A 12,044-nucleotide genomic window follows, 5' to 3' on the forward strand; every position below is an offset into this window, starting at 1 on the left:
GTCCAAGACTCGGCTGTTGGCCTTTGGAGGAAGGACCGAAGTCCCCTAACTCTTGAGTGGAATGCCCTTTAAGCCATGCCACCCTTTCCCTTAGCTTTTATTTCCCTCCTATCAGATCATCACCAAACCCACAAGCATAGCAACTATAATTGTGTTTCTCAGGTATCTTATTATAACCATTGATACACTACATACATTTACTTCCTCTTATTATTTTAAATGTATCAGCATTGTGTACCACGGATATCATCTTTAGTCCATCGAGGATTCTCATCTAGGAGACATGATGCTGAGATTCTCAATGTGTTTCACCAACAAGTAGAAATTAGAGAACCCAGGGCAACATTAGAGATCGTAAGAGCCTGGCCAGACTACGTGAGGGTTCTAACACAGCAGCCCTGCCTTCAGTGGAGGAGGCATGGCCCCTTCAGAACAGCCTCTGTCCAGGGATGCAGAAAAGGTACAGGTGTGAGTGGATGCAGGTGTGAAGAGAAGCTGCTTGGGGACCAGACAGATAGTGTGGGAAGGGCTCAAAAATTCTCACCATTTCATCCCAGGAACTATCAAAATTTACTTTCCTAGGAATTACTAAAATAATGTGTCAATCACCATTGTCAAAACAAAATAATAGCAAATACTTAGCACGTGGTTACTGTGCACGAGGCCCTGTGATTTCCAAGAATTATTTCACTTGATTCTGACAACAGCCCCTTAGGTGAGCACTGCAATCGTATCCAGTTTACAGGGAAAAAACTGAGGTGTGAACAAGTTAATAATTTTTAAGAACTAATAAGCAGTTGAGTCTGGATTCAAACTTACAGGTATTTAATGCAAAAACAGGACCAAACAAAACCCACAGAAACAAAAACAAAAAAAACAGATTTTTAACTACGAAACTATATTAACTTTTGAAATACAAAGCTTTAGCCTATTATTGTCTTAATAATTTTGACTGTTTTTCTTACCAGAAGAGAAGTGTTGGAAAGTTTCTAGTAGCTGTTGTACAACAGGACTTGGGGTTTTATTCTAAACACAGAAATAGACTTAATATTCCTGTTCACTTTTCCTGCAGAAATAGGGCTTCCCCGCATAGATAGTCTTTTTTTGGATTCAACATTTTAAAACAGTCCCAAATCGTGTAGTATCGATGTCTTGGAACTGTATTTACATGTTTAGTTTTTTCCTAACATTACCTTCAGTTTTATTCACAAAACCCTGTTTATCGTGCTTGGCTATGCCTGAGTTCTTTTTTTTTTTTTTTCTGACGTTAGTACGGCAGCGCTACTGTTTTTCTTTAAGCCAATTGCTTAAACACTTCTTTCTGGAAATAATTTGAATACAGTTACAGATACATATACTTAGAAACTGTGTGAAGAGGTTGATACAGAAGGCAAACCTCTCCTTTGAGCAAGTGGACGGGGAAGTTCTGTTATAATTCTGTGCCCCCTAGTGGCACTCACATTTTACCATCACCTTTTTCAAAGAGGAAATAAGAAAGCATCCTTTATGAATCTCCCTAAACCTATTCATCTCTGCAGCAAGCAATCATTAATCATTAGTGCTGTGCTAGTTGGAGAGGGTACAGAGAGGAAAAAGCGTCTTGATTCTTATGTTCCTGGGCTGGTGGGGGAGAGATAGATGAATAAGTAATGCTGACGTGGTGAGTTCCCAGAGGTTTGCACAGGACGTTATGGGAAGCTGCAGAGCGTTTCCTGAGGAATGTAATGCTGTGCTAAGTCTTAAGGAAAAGCTGGATTTCGGTGACATCAGGGTGGGGTGTTCAAAGAAAAAATACTTGAAAAACTGTGAAGGCTTGAGAGCTGATCGTACATTGAGAATGGCAAGTGGTTAGATTCTCAAGGAGCCCAGGGCACTTCTGAAGGTGGGACTATGGCTCCACGGCTGAGGGTCTCAGCAAGAATTCAGGCTTTTGTTCTGACTTGAGCAGGGAGCCACTGAAGAATGTAAAGCAGGAAACTCTACTTGCTCCTATTTCCACTTGCAGAAAAGCACTTGATATTAGTTCAGCTTAATGAAAAAAAAAAAAAAAAAAAGCGTGGCTTGAGTACCCATCCGGGGCACACACTGTTCCAGGCTGGGATTCAGAGATGATGTATCTGTGGAGAGTAGTGATGACTGCCAATCCTTGGGCAGGTGTCGAGCAAAACCTCCCGTTTTCAGGCCTGAGTCTCTGAGTAAACTAGGAGAGACCCTCTGGCGCGGCCATCTGGGGAAGGGGAAGATGGTGAGTTCAACTTCACGTTGAGCATGGCCGGCCTGCTGAGACAGCCCAGTGGAAACGTCCAGTGGGTATACGGCTCTCGGCTCAAGGGGGAGCTAGGATTCAAATCTGAGAATCAACTGCATATATATGTATATACACATATAAAAGATATAACCACCAGCATATATATGTGTGTGTGTGTATATATATATATATATATATGCTTTCATATATATGATGAAAGTGATGGGTTGGGGTCAGATTGCCTGGGAAAATACATAGATTGGCTTAAAAAAGAAGAGGCATGAGGACCCAGCCTGAAGGTGGGAGCCTGAGCATTGAGGATTGGGAAGGAGGAAGGAGAAGAGGAGGCTGAATGATTACTGAGGACCACCGAGGACCACTGCCTCGACAGCCACAAAAGAAGCTTCAACAAGGAACTGCTGAACAGAGATCAGTTGAAATAAGAATTCGGGATTTGGCCACAGGAGGCCATTGGAAGAAGTTGTTACTGGGTTTTGCTTTCTTGCAGAATTTCCTGTAGAAAGAAAAATCAAGTCAGAGTGGGCAGGAAGGAATTCAAAGGTGAGGTAGTGAAGACGATGATTCTGGAGGGGAGGAGAGAGGGCGCTGCAGGCAGAGGCTCTGGGTTTGATGAAGGTTCTGAACATAACATAACACGATGCTGACTCAGGACACTTGAGTGGCTGGCCGTCGCAGCCAGGCTCACAGGTCCCCTGTCTGAGTCTGAGCTGCAATTACACTGACAATATTTCACTGCCAGCTGCGAGATCTCAGACAACTTGGACAACATCAGATTTTGCTCAGTACTTTTATAGCATTTTTAATTTTAAAAAAAACTATCACGTTTTCATTTCTAACATTTTCCCCAAAGTTGAATTTAACACATACACATTTTTCATGTTTAGTTTTATCTGGAAGGAAGATGCATGTTGGATAAATGGTACATTATTCTTTGATTTTATTTATAATGAGGGACTGTGGAACCGACCAGATCATTCAGGAAAAACTATGCATGCATCTCTAATATCAGTGAAATATTCAACACAGTTTTCAGGCAATGCTGCCGAGGGCCATGGGGAATGCCTGGGATCTCTCAGACAGCTCAGGAAATGGCAGGGGTCCAGGCATCCAAGTTCCTTGAGTTTTAACCAGACATTTGTTTTTCTCCCTTTTTTTTTCTTCTATTTTTTCTTTTTGCGATACGCGGGCCTCTCACTGCTGTGGCCTCTCCCGTTGCGGAGCACAGGCTCCGGACACGCAGGCCCAGCGGCCATGGCTCACGGGCCCAGCTACTCTGCGGCATGTGGGATCTTCCCGGACTGGGGCACGAACCCATGTCCCCTGTATCGGCAGGAGGACTCTCAACCACTGTGCCACCAGGGAAGCCCTCTTCTATTTTTTTAAACATATTTATTGGAATAAAATTGCTTTACAATGGTGGGTCAGTTCCTGCTTTCTAACAAAGTGAATCAGCTATACGTATATATATATCCCCATATCTCCTCCCTCCTGCGTCTCCCTCCCACCCTCCCTCTCCCACCCCTCTAGGTGGTCATAAAACACTCAGCTGATCTCCCTGTGCTATGCGGCTGCTTCCCACTAGCTATCTGTTTTACATTTGGTAATGTATATATGTCCATGGCACTCTATCACTTCGTTCCAGCTTCCCCTTCCCCCTCCCCGTGTCCTCAAGTCCATTCTCTACGTCTGCGTCTTTATCTCTGTCCCGCCCCTGGGTTCTTCAGAACCATTTTTTTTTTTTTTTAGATTCCATATATATGTGTTAGCATACGGTATTTGTTTTTCTCTTTCTGACTTACTTTATATGACAGGCTCTAGGTCTATCCACCTCACTACAAATGACTCAATTTCGTTTCTTTTTATGGCTGAGTAATATTCCATTGTACATATGTGCCACATCTTCTTTATCAAATCGTCTATCGATGGACACTTAGGCTGCTTCCATGTCCTGGTTATTGTAAATACTACTGCAGTGAACATTGGGTTGCATGTATCTTTTTGGATTATGGTTTTCTCAGGGTATATGCCCAGGAGTGAGATTGCTGGGTCATATGGTAGTTCTATTTTTAGATTTTTAAGGAACCTCTATACTGTTCTCCATAGTGGCTGTATCAATTTACATTCCCACCAAAAGTGCAGGAGGGTTCCCTTTTCTCCACACCCTCACCAGCATTTATTGTTTGTAGATTTTTTTGAAGATGGCCATTCTGACTGGTGTGAGGTGATACCTCATTGCAGTTTTCATTTGCATTTCTCTAATGATTAGTGATGTTGAGCATCCTTTCATGTGTTTATTGGCAATCTGTATATGTTCTTTGTAGAAATGTCTATTTAGGTCTTCTGACTATTTTTGGATTGGGTTGTTTGGTTTTTGATATTGAGTTGCATGAGCTGCTTGTAAATTTTGGAGCTGAATCCTTTGTCAGTTTCTTCATTTGCAAATATTTTCTCTCATTCTGAGGGTTGTCTTTTTGTCTTCTTTAGGGTTTCCTTTGCTGGGCAAAAGCTTTTAAGTTTCATTAGGTTCCATTTGTTTATTTTTGTTTTTATTTCTGTTTATCTAAGACGTGGGTCAAAAAGCATCTTGCTCTGATTTATGTCATAGAGTGTTCTGCCTATATTTTCCCCTAAGAGTTTTATAGTGTCTGGCCTTACATTTGGGTCTTTAATCCATTTTGAGTTTATTTTTGTGTATGGTGTTAGGGAGTGTTCTAATTTCATTCTTTTACATGTAGCTGTCCAGTTTTCCCAGCACAACTTATTGGAGAAGCTGTCTTTTTTCCATTGTATATTCTTGTCTCCTTTATCAAAAATGAGGTGACTGGGGCTTCCCTGGTGGCACAGTGGTTTGGAGTCCGCCTGCCGATGCAGGGGACATGGGTTCGTGCCCTGGTCCGGGAAGATCCCGCATGCCGCGGAGCGGCTGGGCCTGTGAGCCATGGCCGCTGAGCCTGCACGTCTGGAGCCTGTGCTCCGCAATGGGAGAGGCCACAGCAGTGAGAGGCCCGTGTACCACCAAAAAAAAAAAAAAAAAAAAATGAGGTGACTGTATGTGCGTAGGTTTATCTCTGGGCGTTATATCCGGTTCCATTGATCTATGTCTCTGCTTTTGTGCCAGTACCATACTGTCTTGGTTACTGTAGCTTTGTAGTATAGCCTGAAGTCAGGGAGCCTGATTCCTCCGGCTCTGTTTTTCTTTCTCAAGATTGCTTTCACTATTTGGGGTCTTTTGTGTTTCCATACAAATTGTGAAATTTCTGGTTCTAGTTCTGTGAAAAATGCCAGTGGTAGTTTGATAGGAATTGCTTTGAGTTTGTAGATTGCTTTGGGTAGTATAGACATTTTCACAATGTTGATTCTTCCAATCCAAGAACATGGTATATCTCTCCATCTGTTTGTATCATCTTTCATCAGTGTTTTATAGTTTTCTGCATACAGGTCTTTTGTCTCCTTACGTAGATTTATTGCTAGGTATTTAATTCTTTTTGTTGCAGTGGTAAATGGGAGTGTTTCCTTAATTTCTCTTTCAGATTTTTCATCATTAGTGTAAAGGAATGCAAGAGATTTCTGTGCATTAATTTTGTATCCTGTCACTTTACAAACTTCGTTGATTAGCTCTAGTAGTTTTCTGGTAACATGTTTAGGATTCTGTATGTATAATATCATGTCATCTGCAAACAGTGACAATTTTACTTCTTCTTTTCTGATTTGGATTCCTTTTATTTCTCTTTCTTCTCTGATTGCTGTGGCTAAAACTTCCAAAAGTATGTTGAATAATAGTGGTGAGAGTGGACAGCCTTGTCTTGTTCCTAATCTTTGAAATGGTTTCAGTTTTTCACCATTGAGAATGATGCTGACTGTGGGTTTGTCATATATGGCCTTTATTATGTTGAGGTAAGTTCCCTCTATGCCTACTTTCTGGAGGGTTTTTATCATAAATGGGTGTTGAATTTTGTCGAAAGCTTTCTCTGCATCTGTTAAGATGATGATATGGTTTTTCTCCTTCAATTTGTTAATATGGTGTATCACGTTGATTGATTTGCATATATTGAAAAATACTTGCATTCCTGGGATAAACCCCACTTGATCATGGTGTATGATCCTTTTAATGTGCAGTTGGATTCTGTTTGCTAGTATTTTTTTAAGGATTTTTGCATCTATGTTCATCAGTGATATTGGCCTGGAGCTTTCTTTCTTTGTGACATCTTTGTCTGGTTTTGGTATCAGGGTGATGGTGGCCTTGTAGAATGAGTTTGGGAGTGTTCCTCCCTCTGTTATATTTTGGAAGAGTTTGGGAAGGATAGGTGTTAGCTCTTCCCTAAATGTTTGATAGAATTCACCTGTGAAGCCATCTGGTCCTGGATTTTTTTGTTGGAAGAATTTTAATCACAGTCTCAATTTCAGTGCTTGTGATTGGTCTGTTTATATTTTCTATTTCTTCCTGGTTCAGCCTCAGAAGGTTGTGTTTTTCTAAGAATGTGTCCATTTCTTCCAGGTTGTCCATTTTATTGGCATAGAGTTGCTTATAGTAATCTCTCATGATCTTTTTTATTTCTGCAGTGTCAGTTGTTACTTCTCCTTTTTCATTTCTAATTCTATTAATTTGAGTCTTCTCCTTTCTTTCTGATGAGTCTGGCTAATGGTTTATCAATTTTGTTTATCTTCTCGAAGAACCAGCTTTTAGTTTTATTGATCTTTGCTATCGTTTCCTTCATTTCTCTATCATTTATTTCTGATCTGATCTTTATGATTTCTTTCCTTCTGCTAACTTTGGGGTTATTTTGTTCTTCTTTCTCTAACTGCTTTAGGTGCAAGGTTAGGTTGTTTATTTGAGATGTTTCCTCTTTCTTAAGGTAGGATTGTATTGCTATAAACTTCCCTCTTAGAACTGCTTTTGCTGCATCCCATAGGTTTTGGGTCATCGTGTCTCCATTGTCATTTGTTTCTAGGTATTTTTTGATTTCCTCTTTGATTTCTTCAGTGATCACTTGGTTATTAAGTAGTGTATTGTTTAGCCTCCATTTGTTTGTATTTTTTACAGATCTCTTCCTGTAATTGCTATCTAGTCTCATAGCGTTGTGGTTGGAAAAGATACTTGATACGATTTCAATTTTCTTAAACTTACCAAGGCTTGATTTGTGACCCAAGATATGATCTATCCTGGAGAATGTTCCATGAGTACTTGAGAAAAATTTGTATTCTGTTGTTTTTGGATGGAATGTCCTATAAAAATTAAGTCCATCTTGTTTAATGTATCATTTAAAGCTTGTGTTTCCTTATTTATTTTCATTTTGGATGATCTGTCCATTGGTGAAAGTGGGGTGTTAAAGTCCCCTACTATGAATGTGTTACTGTCAATTTCCCCTTTTATGGCTGTTAGTATTTGCCTTATGTATTGAGGTGCTCCGAAGTTGGGTACATAAATATTTACAATTGTTATATCTTCTTCTTGGATCAATCCCTTGATCATCCTGTACTGTCCTTCTTTGTCTCTTCTAATAGTCTTTATTTTAAAGTCTATTTTGTCTGATATGAGAATTGCTACTCCAGCTTTCTTTTGATTTCCATTTGCATGTAATATCTTTTTCCATCCCCTCACTTTCAGTCTGTATGTGTCCCTAGGTCTGAAGTGGGTTTCTTGTAGACAGCATATATATGGGTCTTGTTTTTGTATCCATTCAGCCACTCTGTGTCTTTTGGTGGGAGCAATTAATCCATTTACATTTAAGGTAATTATCGATATGTGTGTTCCTATTCCCATTTTCTTAATTGTTTCGGGTTTGTTATTGTAGGTCTTTTCCTTCTCTTGTGTTTCTTTCCTAGAGAAGTTACTTTAGCATTTGTTGTAAAGCTGGTTTGGTGGTGGTGAACTCTCTCAGCTTCTCCTTGTCTGTAAAGATTTTAATTTCTCCATCAAATCTGAATGAGATCCTTGCTGGGTAGAGTAATCTTGGTTGTAGGTTTTTCTCCTTCATCATTTTAAATATGTCCTGCAACTCCCTTCTGGATTGCAGAGTTTCTGCTGAAAGATCAGCTGTTAACCTTATGGGGATTCCCTTGTGTGTTATTTGTTGTTTTCCCCTTGCTGCTTTTAATATGTTTTCTTTGTATTTAATTTTTGATCGGTTGATTAATATGTGTCTTTGCGTGTTTCTCCTTGGATTTATCCTGTATGGGACTCTCTGTGTTTCCTGGACTTGATTAACTATTTCCTTTCCCATATTAGGGATGTTTTCAACTATAATCTCTTCAAATATTTTCTCAGTCCCTTTCTTTTTCTCTTCTTCTTCTGGAACCCCTATAATTCGAATGTTGGTGCATTTAATGTTGTCCCAGAGGTCTCTGAGACTATCCTCAGTTCCTTTCATTCTTTTTTCTTTATTCTGCTCTGCAGTAGTAATTTCCACTATTTTATCTTCCAGGTCACTTATTTGTTCTTCTGCCTCAGTTATTCTGCTATTGATCCCTTCTAGAGTATTTTTAATTTCATTTATTGTGTTGTTCATCATTGCTTGTTTCCTCTTTAGTTCTTCTAGGTTCTTATTAAATGTTTCTTGCATTTTCTCTATTCTATTTCCAAGATTTTGGATCATCTTTACTATTATTATTCTGAATTCTTTTTCAGGTAGACTGCCTATTTCCTCTTCATTTGTTAGGTCTGGTGGGTTTTTATCTTGCTCCTTCATCTGCTGTGTGTTTTTCTGTCTTCTCATTTTACTTATCTTACTGTGTTTGGGGTCACCTTTTTGCAGGCTGCAGGTTCTTAGTTCCCGTTATTTTTGGTGTCTGCCCCCAGTGGCTACGGTTGGTTCAGTGGGTTGTGTAGGCTTCCTGGTGGAGGGGACTAGTGCCTGTGTTCTGGTGGATGAGGCTGGATCTTGTCTTTCTGCTGGGCAGGTCCACATCTGGTGGTGTGTTTTGGGGTGTCTGTGGACTTATCATGATTTTAGGCAGCCTCTCTGCTTATAGGTGGGGTTGTGTTCCTTTCTTGCTAGTTGTTTGGCATAGGGTGTCCAGCACTGTAGTTTGCTAGTCATTGAGTGAAGCTGGGTGTTGGTGTTGAGATGGAGATCTCTGGGAGATTTTCGCCATTTGATATTACATGGAGCTGGGAGGTCTCTTGTGTACCAGTGTCCTGAAGTTGGCTCTCCCACCTCAGAGGCACAGCACTGACTCCTGGCTGCAGCACCAAGAGCCTTTCATCCACACGGCTCAGAATAAAAGGGAGAAAAAGTAGAAAGAAAAAGGATACAAGAAAAGAAAAGAAAGTAAGATAAAATAAAGTTATTAAAATAAAAAATAATTATTAAGAAAAAAAATTTTTAAGTAAAAAAAAAAAACAATGGACGGACAGAACCCTAGGACACATGGTGAAAGCAAAGCTATACAGACAAAATCTCACACAGAAGCATACACATACACACTCAGAAAAAGAGGAAAAGGGGAAAAAATCATAAATCTTGCTCTCAAAGTCCACCTCCTCAATTTGGGATGATTCGTTGTCTATTCATGTATTCCACAGATGCAGGTACATCAAGTTGATTGTGGAGCTTTAATCCGCTGCTTCTGAGGCTGCTGGAAGAGATTTCCCTTTCTCTTCTTTGTTCTCACAGCTCCCAGGGGCTCAGCTTTGGATTTGGCCCCGCCTCTGCGTGTAGGTCGCCGGAGGGCGTCTGTTCTTCGCTCAGACAGGATGGGGTTAAAGGCGCCACTGATTCGGGGGCTCTGGCGCACTCAGGCCGGGGAGAGGGAGGGGCACGGAGTGCGGGGTGGGCCTGCGGCGGCAGAGGCCAGCATGACGTTGTACCAGCCTGAGGCGCACCGTGCGTTCTCCTGGGGAAGTTGTCCCTGGATCCCGGGACCCTGGCAGTGGCGGGCTGCACAGGCTCCCGGGAGGGGAGATGTGGAGAGTGACCTGTGCTCACACACAGGCTTCTTGTTGGCAGCAGCAGCAGCCTTAGCGTCTCATGCCCGTTTCTGGGGTCCACGCTGTTAGGCGCAGCTCGCGCCCGTCTGTGAAGCTCCTTTAAGCAGCGTTCTTAATCCCCTCTCCTCGCGCACCAGGAAACAAACAGTGAAGAAAAAGCCTCTTGCCTCTTCAGCAGCTCCAGACTTTTCCTCGGACTCCCTCCCGGCCAGCCGTGGTGCACTAACCCCCTGCAGGCTGTGTTCATGCCTCCAACCCGTCCTCTCCCTGCGCTCCGACCGAAGCCCGAGCCTCAGCTCCCAGCCCCGCCCACCCCGGCGGGTGAGCAGACAAGCCTCTCGGGCTGGTGAGTGGCGGTCGGCCCTGATCCTTTGTGCGGGAATCTCTCCGCTTTGCACCCTGGTTGCTGTGCTCTCCTCCGTGGCTTCGAAGCTTCCCCCCTCCGCCACCCACTGTCTCCGCCCGCGAAAGGGCTCCTAGTGTGTGGAAACCTTTCCTCCTTCACGGCTCCCTCCCACTGGTGCAGGTACAGTCCCTATTCTTTTGTCTCTGTTTATTCTTTTTTATTTTGCCCTACCCAGGTACTGAGGGGGGGTTCTTGCCTTTTGGGAGGTCTGAGGTCTTCTGCCAGCGTTCAGTAGGTGTTCTGTAGGAGTTGTTCCACGTGTAGATGTATTTCTGGTGTATCTGTGGGGAGGAAGGTGATCTCCGCATCTTACTCTTCCGCCATCTTCCCCCTCTCTCCTGTTTTCCCCTTTTTTAATATGAGGCCTCTGGATAAAATTATACTAACAGAAAGGCTGTTAAAATTATTTTTAAAGATAATTCCTGTTTGTTGGGCTACTTAGGGTCATGCTTGCTGACTTTTTGTGTCGTGGCTACAAAATGGGAAGAGTCACTGCCCACTGGGATGTAGGGGGAGGCTAAGGACAGCCAGAGCTGATGGCCTGAGGTTCCACCTACCCTGAATTCTGCAGCTTAGTGGCTGGGATGCTCTGGATTGTGGAGAGGGTTAGGATCCAAGTGTACGAAGAGACTGGACCTTGTGTAGGAATCTTGAAAGTAAAAAGAGCTAATTCGTGTGAGAGGCAAGTGTCCTGCGAAACAGAAGGGAAAGTGGGATTGCACCCAAGTTGTTTTAGTTTTTTTTTTTTTTTTTGAATGGTTTTTGCTACTATGGTGTAAAATTTTGATGAGATACAATAAAAGGTCAATGAAATAGAGGGACTATTACTTTGTGCCTTTTCAAAATTTTTGGTTTTGTTATTTATGTGAGACTGAGGCATTTTGAGAAAAAGAGGGACAAAGTTGACAGTCGTTTTAAGGAAGAAGATATTTCCTGATTTGTATAAGAAGATTAAAATGAGGAAGAAACTGGGGGCCACAAGACCCAATGTTGTTTTGGGTGATGAGAATCAGAAGTGGACCAATAATTAGCAATAAATTACTTTTTGGTGGGTGAGAGGCTGGAAGGACTTTTATTTGTTTGTTTATTTGAATTTTTTAAATTGAAGTGTAGTTGATTTAAATGTCTTGTTAGTTTCAGGTGTACAGCACAGTGACTCAGTCATATATATATTCTTTTTCAGATTCTTTTCCATTATAGTTATTACAGAATACCAAGTATAGTTCCCTGTGCTATGCAGTAGGTCCTTGTTGCTTATCTATTTTGTATCTAGTTGTATGGCCAATAAGTTACTTTTAAACTGGTTAGGATTTGGGAGTCAGAAAAAACTTCTAAGTTATGGGATCCTGGTTCTTGGCTGAGTTACTGAATTTCTCTGTCTTCATTTCTTTCCTGTTGAAAGTGGAGATAATTGTATCCTCATTACAGGGCTTTTGAGAGGG

The 12,044-nt window shown here is 41.6% G+C and overlaps 1 long non-coding RNA gene across 1 annotated transcript in view; it reads left to right on the top strand.

Moving 5' to 3' along the window:
- The first annotated feature begins 388 nt into the window (after positions 1-388).
- LOC132530802 (uncharacterized) overlaps positions 389-12,044 on the top strand; it is an 81,280-nt gene continuing 69,624 nt past the window's right edge. Inside the window, exon 1 of the long non-coding RNA XR_009543891.1 lies at positions 389-460. This is a non-coding gene — a long non-coding RNA (uncharacterized LOC132530802). The remainder of the gene's footprint in view (positions 461-12,044) is intronic.

The sequence above is a fragment of the Lagenorhynchus albirostris genome, chromosome 12 (assembly GCF_949774975.1).
Source record: "Lagenorhynchus albirostris chromosome 12, mLagAlb1.1, whole genome shotgun sequence".
NCBI classification, from domain to species: domain Eukaryota; kingdom Metazoa; phylum Chordata; class Mammalia; order Artiodactyla; family Delphinidae; genus Lagenorhynchus; species Lagenorhynchus albirostris.